The sequence below is a fragment of the Ptychodera flava genome, chromosome 7 (assembly GCF_041260155.1).
Source record: "Ptychodera flava strain L36383 chromosome 7, AS_Pfla_20210202, whole genome shotgun sequence".
NCBI lineage: Eukaryota > Metazoa > Hemichordata > Enteropneusta > Ptychoderidae > Ptychodera > Ptychodera flava.
Genome location: NC_091934.1, coordinates 45,599,776 through 45,614,343, shown reverse-complemented (window position 1 = coordinate 45,614,343; position 14,568 = coordinate 45,599,776).

Here is a 14,568-nt window from a genome sequence, read left to right as displayed (position 1 = left end):
TGGTGATCATGGACCTGTTTACAGGGAATTAGGGGTGAACAGGTTAAACACAGGTTCTCTCTTGTGACTAGGTGCACTGTACTTCTGTGTCAGTTCAAGCTTCAGGTCAGTTCAAGTCAGCATTTCTTGAACCAAAGCCCACTTTTGACAAAGTCAAAAATGTAAGGCAAGAGTAATTAAATTCGTTGCTTTTTGTGGTCACTCAAAATTAAGTTGAAAGATAAGTGAGTAGGTGAGGTGGTTCAAAACACATACAGCAAATTTTACAAATGCAAGTTTCTTATTTCAGTGATTGTTCCCATATAAAATGAATACCAATTCAAGAATCAATGCAGGAACTCTTTTTTCTCCTAACAATTACACTACGATGTGACAAGCATGCAGGCATTTGAAGTACATTTTACAAATTTGTAAGCAAAAAATTTCAGGCAGAAAAGATACATGGTAAAATTCTATTCGAATACAGTGTGTATTTTTTTAATGAAAACTTCCAAAGACTTACGTAGGTGGGGTAGCAAACTGCATTATTGAATTACTGACTATTTTGGTAGTAAAGTTTTGCTATGTTTATTGACCATGGAATGTTTATAAAAGTCCTATTATTGGTAAACAAAAACCTGTAAATATTTTCCTTTAAAGTGGAAAATTTAAATTATCCTCCTGAAATGAATATTTTCGTTTCTCTCAAGAGCAAACACCAAGCATTATATGATAATGCTTTATCCTAAAACAGTTGATAGAAATGTGAACTGGTTCTATTAATTTGTTGAAGCAGTTCATAAGGCCAACAAAATAATCCTTTCTGGTGCTTGATTTGTTGCAAGAGTGATACAATTTTTCCCCCGTTTTTTTCTATTTTGATGTGATATAAGTGCAATACTTATTGTATAGACTGCAAAACACCTCTTAAATTTTAGTATTCTTTTAGTATAAAAAGGCAGCTTTACACATGACGTAGTCTATGTGTTTGTATTTCTTATGATTACAAGGAGACCGCTTTATATAGTCTGATTAAGTCTATTTTTGTAGTTGATTCTATTTCTTTGTTCATACTGTGTCATAAATAATTTTGTGTGGGTAGGAAAACTATAGTTGGGATTACTTGAACACACCAAATAAGGAAACCAAAGGCATGACACACAGATTTCAGAGAGATGTATTCTAAGGCCAAAAATATTAGTTTTTTATCCTACATACCTAAAACATATCCTTCCTTTACCGCATGTACCTGTGACTTTTTTGGATATGTGTCTTGTTTGTCAATTATCTAGTGTTTACTTTGTAAATATGCAAATTGTACTTTGACTTTCAGAAGTACTACAAGTATGACTGACGCAGTCACTTATGTACCAAGTACTCAAGCGTGCCTGTATCTGTTAATTTTAAAGAGTAAAAACTTTCCACAGTTGACTGTTTATTCAGAAAGGGAGAAGGCATTACTTTCAACACAAAGAGAAGTATGTAGATCTAAAAACTTTTAAGTTGATCTTATCTTCTTTTCAATGTATTTTTCTTTGCGAGAAGATGTACAGGATTCCAACAATTTGTCCATTATGTTTTGAACTGATTTTGAAATATGAATAGCTTTCTACTTACAGGCCAGTAACTGTAACTTTTGATGATTTTTCCATGATTTTTGTTTTGTTGTTAATTTCAAGTTCTTGTTCTACTCCCCAGAATATGTTGAAACCCAGTTAGCTTGTCAACTCAACATATGTATACATGTGAAAAACACTGTTATTGTTTACATTATATTTTACTTTTGACAAATATTCAGTTGTCAATAATAACAATGCAGTCTAGCCGCACAGGCCGAGTTGACAAACTGAATACTGTGTATCTTAACATGCTTTGGGAAGTAGAAGAAGATATAAAGGTCAATATTACAAACAAAAGTAGTGCAGAGGAACAATCAAAAGTTACATTTAATGTACCTTAATAGGATATGTTTTACCCAAATCAGATGCAGAGATTGGTCGATCTTTGTTTTTTTTCTTCGGTCCTCATCTGTACAACAGATTTTCATCAGATTGTGTTTTACCATGTGTGTTATAAAATCTTTATTACTGAAATGGAATGGAGTGTTGCAGGCAAACATATTATTTTTCAAAACAATGAAGTACTTTCGTAAAATCACCTATGACTGCCAAGAATGTCTATGTGTGTTATTATCAAAATAAAATTTTGCTTTACTGGGTACAGAAATTTTCATTTCATTAAAGGGGAAATTAACCCTGAAAATTAATTTTGGATTATTAAACTGATATGGTCATTGAAAGGCTTTCGAGTCGATTTTATTCACTTTCCCTCTCTGGCTAACAACAGCGGTGTACTAAAATACCGGAAGTGACGCCGTAAACTTGGTCATTGAAGCAGTCGACGTGTGCAACTGTAAGCTTTTCCACTTACAGTGTATAGAATGGCTACAGAATATACAGATATAGGGGCCAAGCACTCGGTGTCGATGTTTAAGTAGAGCAGAAATAAAGTTTTCTACGAATACAACTTTGAGAAGGGCTGCTTTTAGCGAAAGTTGCGAGTCCAACTACTGAACTACAAGCCTAAAACAAAACTGCCTGGGGCAGATCTAGCCCCAAGTGCTTTGCTTGTACATATGGGACTGTGCGTACGTTCAGGCACTAGAAACAGAGCGCTGTAGACAGGACCGCTGGTTCTAGACTAATCATGGGGTAGATAGTCCATGTAGCCGACACGAATATAGGGGTACACGAAAATTATGCAAATGACTAGAGCTCAAATATGGTAATGGGGGGGTATGCTGGGGGAACTACGCAGGGGCCAGTATCGGGTTGCGTACTTACTTAGTTACAGAGTTAGGCTGGGGGAACTACGCGGGGGCATGTATCAAGTTGCGTACTTACTTAGTTAGAAAGTTAGGCAGGGGAACTACGTGGGGGCCTGTATCAAGTTGCGTACTTACTTAGTTACAGAGTTAGGTAGGGGAACTACGCGGGGGCCTGTATAAAGTTGCGTACTTACTTAGTTAAAGAGTTAGGCTATGGAAACTACGCAGGGGCCTGTATCAAGTTGCGTACTTACATAGTTACAGAGTTAGGCAGGGGGAACAACGCGGGGGCCTGTATCAAGTTGCGTACTTACTTAGTTACAGAGTTAGGCAGGGAGAACTACGCGGGGACCTGTATCAAGTTGCGTACTCACATAGTAACAGAGTTGGCTTGGAGGAACTACACGGGGGCCTGTATCAAGTGGTGTACTTACATAGTTACAGAGTTAGGCTTGGGGAACTACACGGGGGCCTGTATCAAGTTGCGTACTTACTTAGTTACAGAGTTAGGCTGGGGGAACTATTCAGGGGCCTGTACAAAGTTGCATACTTACTTAGTTACAGAGTTAGGTGTGGGGAACTACGCGGGGGCCTGTATCAAGTTATGTACTTACTAACTTACAGAGTTAGGCTCTGGGAACTACGCGGGGGCCTGTATCAAGTTGCCTACTTACTTAGTTACAGAGTTAGGCAGAGAGAACTACTCGGGGGCCTGTATCAAGTTGTGTACATACTTAGTTACAGAGTTAGGCTGAAACGGCTGGGGGAACTATGCAGGGACCTGTATCAAGTTGCGTACTTAATAAGTTACAGAGTTGGGCTGGGGAAACTGTGCGGGGCCATGTATCAAGTCGCGTACTTTCTTAGTTACAGAGTTAGGCTGGGGAGATACGCGGGGGCCTCTATAAAGTTGCGTACTTACTTAGTTACAGTGTTAGGCAGAGAGAACTATGCGGGGGGCTGTATGAAGTTGCATACTTACTTAGTTATAGAGTTAGGTTGGGGGAACTACGCGGGGCCTGTATCATGTTGCGTACTTACTTAGTTACAGAGTTAGGCAGGGGGAACTACGCGGGGCCTGTATCATGTTGCGTACTTACTTAGTTACAGAGTTAGGCTGGGGGAACTACGCGGGGGCCTGTATCAAGTTGCATACTCACATAGTTACAGAGTTGGCCTGGAGGAACTACACGGGGGCCTGTATCAAGTTGCGTACTTACTTAGTTACAGAGTTAGGCAGGGGGAACTACGCGGGGGCCTGTATCAAGTTGCGTACTTACTTAGTTACAGAGTTAGGCTGAGGGAACTATGCAGGGGCCTGTACAAAGTTGCATACTTACTTAGTTACAGAGTTAGGTTGGGGGAACTACGCAGGGGCCTGTATCAAGTTATGTACTTACTAAGTTACAGAGTGAGGCTCTGGGAACTACGCGGGGGCCTGTATCAAGTTGCGTACTTACTTAGTTACAGAGTTAGGCAGAGAGAACTACGCAAGGGGGCCTGTATCAAGTTGTGTACATACCTAGTTACAGAGTTAGGCTGGGGGAACTATGCAGGGGCCTGTACAAGGTTCTGTACTTACTTAGTTACAGAGTTAGGTTGGGGGAACTACGCGTGGGCCTGTATCAAGTTTTCTCTTTAATCAGTTACAGAGTTAGGTTGGGGGAACTACGCGGGGGCCTGTATCAAGTTGCCTACTTACTTAGTTACAGAGTTAGGCAGAGAGAACTACTCGGGGGCCTGTATCAAGTTGTGTACATACTTAGTTACAGAGTTAGGCTGAAACGGCTGGGGGAACTATGCAGGGGCCTGTATCAAGTTGCGTACTTAATAAGTTACAGAGTTGGGCTGGGGAAACTATGCGGGGCCATGTATCAAGTCGCGTACTTTCTTAGTTACAGAGTTAGGCTGGGGAGATACGCGGGGGCCTGTATAAAGTTGCGTACTTACTTAGTTACAGTGTTAGGCAGAGAGAACTATGCGGGGGGCTGTATGAAGTTGCATACTTACTTAGTTATAGAGTTAGGTTGGGGGAACTACGCGGGGCCTGTATCATGTTGCGTACTTACTTAGTTACAGAGTTAGGCAGGGGGAACTACGCGGGGCCTGTATCATGTTGCGTACTTACTTAGTAACAGAGTTAGGCTGGGGGAACTACGCGGGGACCTGTATCAAGTTGCAAACTCACATAGTTACAGAGTTGGCCTGGAGGAACTACACGGGGCCTGTATCAAGTTGCGTACTTACTTAGTTACAGAGTTAGGCAGGGGGAACTACGCGGGGGCCTGTATCAAGTTGCGTACTTACTTAGTTACAGAGTTAGGCTGAGGGAACTATGCAGGGGCCTGTACAAAGTTGCATACTTACTTAGTTACAGAGTTAGGTTGGGGGAACTACGCGGGGGCCTGTATCAAGTTATGTACTTACTAAGTTACAGAGTGAGGCTCTGGGAACTACGCGGGGGCCTGTATCAAGTTGCGTACTTACTTAGTTACAGAGTTAGGCAGAGAGAACTACGCAAGGGGGCCTGTATCAAGTTGTGTACATACCTAGTTACAGAGTTAGGCTGGGGGAACTATGCAGGGGCCTGTACAAGGTTCCGTACTTACTTAGTTACAGAGTTAGGTTGGGGGAACTACGCGTGGGCCTGTATCAAGTTTTCTCTTTAATCAGTTACAGAGTTAGGTTGGGGGAACTACGCGGGGGCCTGTATCAAGTTGCGTACTTACTTAGTTGCAGAGTTAGGCTGGAGACGGCTTTTGGAACTGCACAGGGGCCTGTATCAAGTTGCGTGCTTACTTAGTTACAGAGTTAGGCAGAGAGAACTATGCGGGGGGGGGGGGGGGCTGTACGAAGTTGCATACTTACTTAGTTATAGAGTTAGGTTGGGGGAACTACGCGGGGCTGTATCAAGTTGCGTACCTACTTAGTTACAGAGTTTGGCAGGGGGAACTACGCAGGGGCCTGTATCAAGTTGCATACTTACTTAGTTACAGAGTTAGGCTGGGGGAACTATGCAGGGGCCTGTACAAAGTTGTGTACTTACTTAGTTACAGAGTTAGGCAGGGGGAACTACGCGGGGGCCTGTATCAAGTTGCGTACTTACTTAGTTACAGAGTTAGGCATGGGGAACTACGCGGGGGCCTGTATCAAGTTGCGTACTTACTTAGTTACAGAGTTAGGCTGGGGGAACTATTCAGGGGCCTGTACAAAGTTGCATACTTACTTAGTTACATAGTTAGGCTCTGGGAACTACGCGGGGGCCTGTATCAAGTTGCCTACTTACTTAGTTACAGAGTTGGGCTTGGGAAACTACGCGGGGCCATGTATCAAGTTGCGTACTTACTTAGTTACAGAGTTAGGCTGGGGGAACTATGCGGGGGGCTGTACTAAGTTGCATACTTAGTGATAGAGTTAGGCAGGGGGAACTACGCGGGGACCTGTATCAAGTTGCGTACTCACATAGTTACAGAGTTGGCCTGGCGGAACTACGCAGGGGCCTGTATCAAGTTGCGTACTTACTTAGTTACAGAGTTAGGCTGAGGGAACTATGCAGGGGCCTGTACAAAGTTGCATACTTACTTAGTTACAGAGTTAGGTTGGGGGAACTACGCGGGGGCCTGTATCAAGTTATGTACTTACTAAGTTACAGAGTGAGGCTCTGGGAACTACGCGGGGGCCTGTATCAAGTTGCGTACTTACTTAGTTACAGAGTTAGGCAGAGAGAACTACGCAAGGGGGCCTGTATCAAGTTGCATACTTACTTAGTTATAGAGTTAGGCAGGGGTAACTACGCGGGGACCTGTATCAAGTTGTGTACTCACATAGTTACAGAGTTGGCCTGGCAGAACTACGCGGGGGCCTGTATCAAGTCTCGTACTTACTTAGTTACAGAGTTAGGCTGGTTGAACTATGCAGGGGCCGGTACAAAGTTGCATACTTACTTAGTTACAGAGTTAGGTTGGGGGAACTACGCGGGGGCCTGTATGAAGTTATGTGCTTACTAAGTTACAGAATGAGGCTCTTGGAACTACGCGGGGGCCTGTATCAAGTTGCGTACTTACTTAGTTAGTTACAGAGTTAGGCAGAGAGAACTACGCAAGGGGGCCTGCATCAAGTTGTGTACATACCTAGTTACAGAGTTAGGCTGGGGGAACTATGCAGGGGCCTGTACAAGGTTCCGTACTTACTTAGTTACAGAGTTAGGTTGGGGGAACTACGCGGGGGCCTGTATCAAGTTGCGTACTTACTTAGTTACAGAGTTAGGCTGCAGACAGCTTTTGGAACTGCACAGGGGCATGTATCAAGTTCCGTACTTACTTAGTTACAGAGTTAGGCAGAGAGAACTATGCGGGGGGGGGGGGGGCTGTACGAAGTTGCGTACTTACTTAGTTACAGAGTTAGGTTGGGGGAACTACGCGGGGGCCTGTATCAAGTTCCGTACTTACTTAGTTACAGAATTAGGCAGAGAGAACTATACGGGGGGGGGGGGCTGTACAAAGTTGCATACTTAATTAGTTTTAGAGTTAGGTTGGGGGAACTACGCGGGGCCTGTAACAAGTTGCGTACCTACTTAGTTACAGAGTTTTGCAGGGGGAACTACGCAGGGGCTTGTATCAAGTTGCATACTTACTTAGTTACAGAGTTAGGCTGGGGGAACTATGCAGGGGCCTGTAAAAAGTTCTGTACTTACTTAGTTACAGAGTGAGGGAGGGGGAACTACGCGGGGGCCTGTATCAAGTTGCGTACTTACTTAGTTACAGAGTTAGGCATGGGGAACTACGCGGGGGCCTGAATCAAGTTGCGTACTTACTTAGTTACAGAGTTAGGCAGAGAGAACTATGCCGGGGGCTGTACGAAGTTGCATACTTACTTAGTTATAGAGTTAGGCAGGGGAACTACGGGGGGACCTGTATCAAGTTGCGTACTCACATAGTTACAGAGTTGGCCTGGCGGAACTACGCGGGGGCCTGTATCAAGTTGCGTACTTACTTAGTTACAGAGTTAGGCTGGGGGGAACTATGCAGGGGCCTGTACAAAGTTGCATACTTACTTAGTTACAGAGTTAGGTTGGGGGAACTACGCGGGGGCCTGTATCAAGTTATGTACTTACTAAGTTACAGAGTTAGGCTCTGGGAACTACGCGGGGGCCTGTATCAAGTTGCGTACTTACTTAGTTACAGAGTTAGGCAGAGAGAACTACGCGGGGGCCTGTATCAAATTGTGTACATACTTAGTTACAGAGTTAGGCTGGTGACGGCTGGGGGAACTATGTAGGGGCATGTTTGAAGTTGTGTTACTCACATAGTTACAGAGTTGGCCTGGCGGAACTACATGGGGGCCTGTATCAAGTTGCGTACTTACTTAGTTACAGAGTTAGGCAGGGGGAACTATGCAGGGTCCTATAAAAAGTTGCATACTTACTTAGTTAGGTCGGGGAAACTACACGGGGGCCTGTATCAAGTTATGTACTTACTAAGTTACAGAGTTAGGCTCTGGGAACTACGCGGGGGCCTGTATCAAGTTGCGTACTTACTAAGTTAGAGAGTTAGGCAGGGGGAACTACGCGGGGACCTGTATCAAGTTGCGTACTCACATAGTTACAGAGTTGGCCTGCCAGAACTACGCGGGGGCCTGTATCAAGTTGCGTACTTACTTAGTTACAGAATTAGGCTGGTTGAACTATGCAGGGGCCTGTACAAAGTTGCATACTTACTTAGTTACAGAGTTAGGTTGGGGGAACTACGCGGGGGCCTGTATGAAGTTATGTGCTTACTAAGTTACAGAATGAGGCTCTGGGAATTACGCGGGGACCTGTATCAAGTTGCGTACTTACTTAGTTAGTTACAGAGTTAGGCAGAGAGAACTACGCAAGGGGGCCTGCATCAAGTTGTGTACATACCTAGTTACAGAGTTAGGCTGGGGGAACTATGCAGGGGCCTGTACAAGGTTCCGTACTTACTTAGTTACAGAGTTAGGTTGGGGGAACTACGTGGGGGCCTGTATCAAGTTTTTTACTTAATTAGTTACAGAGTTAGGTTGGGGGAACTACGCGGGGGCCTGTATCAAGTTGCGTACTTACTTAGTTACAGAGTTAGGCTGGAGACAGCTTTTGGAACTGCACAGGGGCATGTATCAAGTTGCGTACTTACTTAGTTACAGAGTTAGGCAGAGAGAACTATGGGGGGGGGGCTGTACGAAGTTGCATACTTACTTAGTTACAGAGTCAGGTTGGGGGAACTAAGCGGGGGTCTGTATCAAGTTCCGTACTTACTTAGTTACAGAATAAGGCAGAGAGAACTATGCGGGGGGGGGGGGGGGGGGCTGTACAAAGTTGCATACTTAATTAGTTTTAGAGTTAGGTTGGGGGAACTACGCGGGGCCTGTAACAAGTTGCGTACCTACTTAGTTACAGAGTTTGGCAGGGGGAACTACGCAGGGGCTTGTATCAAGTTGCATAGTTACTTAGTTACAGAGTTAGGCTGGGGGAACTATGCAGGGGCCTGTAAAAAGTTCTGTACTTACTTAGTTACAGAGTGAGGGAGGGGGAACTACGCGGGGGCCTGTATCAAGTTGCGTACTTACTTAGTTACAGAGTTAGGCATGGGGAACTACGCGGGGGCCTGTATCAAGTTGCGTACTTACTTAGTTACAGAGTTAGGCAGAGAGAACTATGCCGGGGGCTGTACGAAGTTGCATACTTACTTAGTTATAGAGTTAGGCAGGGGAACTACGGGGGGACCTGTATCAAGTTGCGTACTCACATAGTTACAGAGTTGGCCTGGCGGAACTACGCGGGGGCCTGTATCAAGTTGCGTACTTACTTAGTTACAGAGTTAGGCTGGGGGAACTATGCAGGGGCCTGTACAAAGTTGCATACTTACTTAGTTACAGAGTTAGGTTGGGGGAACTACGCGGGGGCCTGTATCAAGTTATGTACTTACTAAGTTACAGAGTTAGGCTCTGGGAACTACGCGGGGGCCTGTATCAAGTTGCGTACTTACTTAGTTACAGAGTTAGGCAGAGAGAACTACGCGGGGGCCTGTATCAAATTGTGTACATACTTAGTTACAGAGTTAGGCTGGTGACGGCTGGGGGAACTATGTAGGGGCATGTTTGAAGTTGTGTTACTCACATAGTTACAGAGTTGGCCTGGCGGAACTACACGGGGGCCTGTATCAAGTTGCGTACTTATTTAGTTACAGAGTTAGGCAGGGGGAACTATGCAGGGTCCTGTACAAAGTTGCATACTTACTTAGTTACAGAGTTAGGTCGGGGAAACTACACGGGGGCCTGTATCAAGTTATGTACTTACTAAGTTACAGAGTTAGGCTCTGGGAACTACGCGGGGGCCTGTATCAAGTTGCGTACTTACTTAGTTAGAGAGTTAGGCAGGGGGAACTACGCGGGGACCTGTATCAAGTTGCGTACGCACATAGTTACAGAGTTGGCCTGCCGGAACTACGCGGGGGCCTGTATCAAGTTGCGTACTTACTTAGTTACAGAATTAGGCTGGGGGAACTATGCAGGGGCCTGTACAAAGTTGCATACTTACTTAGTTACAGAGTTAGGTTGGGGAAACTACGCGGGGGCCTGTATCAAGTTATGTACTTACTAAGTTACAGAGTTAGGCTCCGGCAACTACGCGGGGGCCTGTATCAAGTTGCGTACTTACTTAGTAACAGAGTTAGGCAGAGAGAACTACGCGGGGGCCTGTATCAAGTTGTGTACATACTTAGTTACAGAGTTAGGCTGGAGACGGCTGAGGGAACTATGTAGGGGCATATTTCGAGTTGCGTACTTACTTAGTTACAGAGTTTGCCTGGGGGAACTATGCAGGGGCCTGTATCAAGTTTTGTACTTAATTAGTTACAGAGTTAGGCTGGGGAAAGTACGCGGGGCCATGTATCAAGTTGCGTACTTACTTAGTTACAGAGTTAGGCTGGGGGAACTACGCGGGGGCCTGTATAAAGTTGAGTACTTACTTAGTTACAGAGTTAGGCAGAGAGAACTATGCAGGGGGCTGTAAGAAGTTGCATAGTTACTTAGTTATAGAGTTAGGTTGGGGGAACTACGCGGGGCCTGTATCATGTTGCGTACTTACTTAGTTACAGATTTAGGCAGGGGGAACTACGCGGGGACCTGTATCAAGTTGCATACTCACATAGTTACAGAGTTGGCCTGGAGGAACTACACGGGGGCCTGTATCAAGTTGCGTACTTACACAGTTACAGAGTTGGCCTGGAGGAACTACACGGGGGCCCTTATCAAGTTGCGTACTTACTTAGTTACAGAGTTAGGCGTGGGGAACTACGCGGGGGCCTGTATCAATTTGTGTACTTACTTAGTTACAGAGTTAGGCAGGGGGAACTATGCGAGGACCTGTATGAAGTTATGTGCTTACTAAGTTACAGAATGAGGCTCTTGGAACTACGCGGGGGCCTGTATCAAGTTGCGTACTTACTTAGTTAGTTACAGAGTTAGGCAGAGAGAACTACGCAAGGGGGCCTGCATCAAGTTGTGTACATACCTAGTTACAGAGTTAGGCTGGGGGAACTATGCAGGGGCCTGTACAAGGTTCCGTACTTACTTAGTTACAGAGTTAGGTTGGGGGAACTACGCGGGGGCCTGTATCAAGTTGCGTACTTACTTAGTTACAGAGTTAGGTTGGGGGAACTACGCGGGGGCCTGTATGAAGTTATGTGCTTACTAAGTTACAGAATGAGGCTCTTGGAACTACGCGGGGGCCTGTATCAAGTTGCGTACTTACTTAGTTAGTTACAGAGTTAGGCAGAGAGAACTACGCAAGGGGGCCTGCATCAAGTTGTGTACATACCTAGTTACAGAGTTAGGCTGGGGGAACTATGCAGGGGCCTGTACAAGGTTCCGTACTTACTTAGTTACAGAGTTAGGTTGGGGGAACTACGCGGGGGCCTGTATCAAGTTGCGTACTTACTTAGTTACAGAGTTAGGCTGCAGACAGCTTTTGGAACTGCACAGGGGCATGTATCAAGTTCCGTACTTACTTAGTTACAGAATTAGGCAGAGAGAACTATGCGGGGGGGGGGGGGGGGCTGTACAAAGTTGCATACTTAATTAGTTTAGAGTTAGGTTGGTGGAACTTCGCGGGGCCTGTAACAAGTTGCGTACCTACTTAGTTACAGAGTTTTGCAGGGGGAACTACGCAGGGGCTTGTATCAAGTTGCATACTTACTTAGTTACAGAGTTAGGCTGGGGGAACTATGCAGGGGCCTGTAAAAAGTTCTGTACTTACTTAGTTACAGAGTGAGGGAGGGGGAACTACGCGGGGGCCTGTATCAAGTTGCGTACTTACTTAGTTACAGAGTTAGGCATGGGGAACTACGCGGGGGCCTGAATCAAGTTGCGTACTTACTTAGTTACAGAGTTAGGCTGGTGACGGCTGGGGGAACTATGTAGGGGCATGTTTGAAGTTGTGTTACTCACATAGTTACAGAGTTGGCCTGGCGGAACTACATGGGGGCCTGTATCAAGTTGCGTACTTACTTAGTTACAGAGTTAGGCAGGGGGAACTATGCAGGGTCCTATAAAAAGTTGCATACTTACTTAGTTAGGTCGGGGAAACTACACGGGGGCCTGTATCAATTTATGTACTTACTAAGTTACAGAGTTAGGCTCTGGGAACTACGCGGGGGCCTGTATCAAGTTGCGTACTTACTAAGTTAGAGAGTTAGGCAGGGGGAACTACGCGGGGACCTGTATCAAGTTGCGTACTCACATAGTTACAGAGTTGGCCTGCCGGAACTACGCGGGGGCCTGTATCAAGTTGCGTACTTACTTAGTTACAGAATTAGGCTGGTTGAACTATGCAGGGGCCTGTACAAAGTTGCATACTTACTTAGTTACAGAGTTAGGTTGGGGGAACTACGCGGGGGCCTGTATGAAGTTATGTGCTTACTAAGTTACAGAATGAGGCTCTGGGAACTACGCGGGGGCCTGTATCAAGTTGCGTACTTACTTAGTTAGTTACAGAGTTAGGCTAGAGAGAACTACGCAAGGGGGCCTGCATCAAGTTGCGTACTTACTTAGTTACAGAGTTAGGCTGGGGGAACTATGCGGGGGCCTGTATCAAGTTCCGTACTTACTTAGTTACAGAGTTAGGTTGGGGGAACTACGTGGGGGCCTGTATCAAGTTTTGTACTTAATTAGTTACAGAGTTAGGCTGGGGGAACTATGCGGGGGCCTGTACAAAGTTGCATACTTACTCAGTAACAGAGTTAGGTTGGGGGAACTACGCGGGGGCCTGTATCAAGTTATGTACTTACTAAGTTACAGAGTTAGGCTCTGGGAACTACGCGGGGGCCTGTATCAAGTTGCGTACTTACTTAGTTACAGAGTTAGGCAGAGAGAACTACGCGGGGGCCTGTATCAAGTTGTGTACATACTTAGTTACAGAGTTAGGCTGGAGACGGCTGGGGGAACTATGTAGGGGCATGTATCAAGTTGCGTACTTACTTAGTTACAGAGTTAGGCTGGGGGAACTGTGCAGGGGCCTGTACAAAGTTGCATACTTACTTAGTTACAGAGTTAGGCTGGGGGAACTATGAAGGGGCCTGTATCAAGTTTTGTACTTAATTAGTCACAGAGTTAGGCTGGGGAAACTACGCGGGGCCATGTATCAAGTTGCGTACTTACTTAGTTACAGAGTTAGGCAGAGAGAACTACGCGGGGGCCTGTATCAAGTTGTGTACATACTTAGTTACAGAATTAGGCTGGAGACGGCTGGGGGAACTATGTAGGGGCATGTATCAAGTTGCGTACTTACTTAGTTACAGAGTTAGGCTGGGGGAACTGTGCAGGGGCCTGTACAAAGTTGCATACTTATTTAGTTACAGAGTTAGGCTGGGGGAACTATGCAGGGGCCTGTATCAAGTTTTGTACTTAATTAGTCACAGAGTTAGGCTGGGGAAACTACGCGGGGCCATGTATCAAGTTGCGTACTTACTTAGTTACAGAGTTAGGCAGAGAGAACTACGCGGGGGCCTGTATCAAGTTGTGTACATACTTAGTTACAGAATTAGGCTGGAGACGGCTGGGGGAACTATGTAGGGGCATGTATCAAGTTGCGTACTTACTTAGTTACAGAGTTAGGCTGGGGGAACTATGCAGGGGCCTGTACAAAGTTGCGTACTTACTTACGTACTTATATATATATGCATATATATATATATATATATATATATATATATATATATATATATATATATATATATATCCCCTTTTGATCAATATTATTTTGCATAAGCGTTTGTAATTTAAAAAATATTGTCAAGTACTGGTCAAGTCAATTCAAATATATATATATATATATATATATATATATATATATATATATATATATATATATATATATATATATATGTATGTATGTATGTATGTATGTATGTATGTATTTGAATTGACTTGACCAGTACTGGACAAAATATATTGATCAAAAGGGGGGAGATTTTACTGCGCATTTATAGACTTTGAAAAGGCCTTCTACAGAATGCACAGAACTGCTATGTTCTACAAATTGGGTAAAGCGGGTCTTAGAGGTAAAATGTTTAGGGCTTTGATGGCATTTTATGGTCAAGTAAAATCTTGTGTGCTCGTCAATGACAGTTAAACTGATTTCTTAAATAGTCCGTAAAGAGTTAGACAGGGATGTATACTGTCACCTTTTTGTTTTCCTTTTACATTGGTGACTTGTATGAAGAGTTTAAGAAAGATGCATGGGTAGG